Raw genomic sequence first — 496 nt, forward strand, 5'->3', positions numbered from 1 at the left:
CAGCCAGCAGGATCCAGTCTCCTGTGGGACCCAGCCAGCAGGATCCAGTCTCCTGTGGGATCCAGGCAGCAGGATCCAGTCTCCTGTGGGACCCAGGCAGCAGGATCCAGTCTCCTGTTGTGCCATCGGGCTGAGCTCAGTGTGAAGGTGTTTATCTCCATCAGCCTCTTCCTGTGTGCACAGTGCAGTCCACCCGTGGCCAGTGCTCTCCACAGTAACACAGTCACAGCCTGGCTCCCCAACACTCGGAACACAGACAGCCTCACTCACTCACAATCACCCTCACTGTTCGGGCATAGACACTCTACACACACAGAAAAAACTCTCTCTCTCAAACACACACACTCATACCCATACACAGATCAACTGTCTCTCTCTCTCTCACACACAGACACACCCACACACACACTGACACACACGCATACCCATACACAGAAACACTGTCTCTCTCTCTCTCTCTCTCACACACAGACATACACACACACACTCATACCCA

At 53.8% G+C, this 496-nt stretch overlaps 1 protein-coding gene across 1 annotated transcript in view; it reads right to left on the reverse strand.

Annotated features, from left to right (window-relative positions):
* The window catches only part of LOC125487330 (adhesion G protein-coupled receptor A2-like), a 130,295-nt gene that overhangs the window by 38,727 nt on the left and 91,072 nt on the right, over positions 1-496 (reverse strand). The window lies entirely within an intron of this gene.

The sequence above is a fragment of the Rhincodon typus genome, chromosome 40, assembly GCF_021869965.1.
Source record: "Rhincodon typus isolate 14 chromosome 40, sRhiTyp1.1, whole genome shotgun sequence".
NCBI lineage: Eukaryota > Metazoa > Chordata > Chondrichthyes > Orectolobiformes > Rhincodontidae > Rhincodon > Rhincodon typus.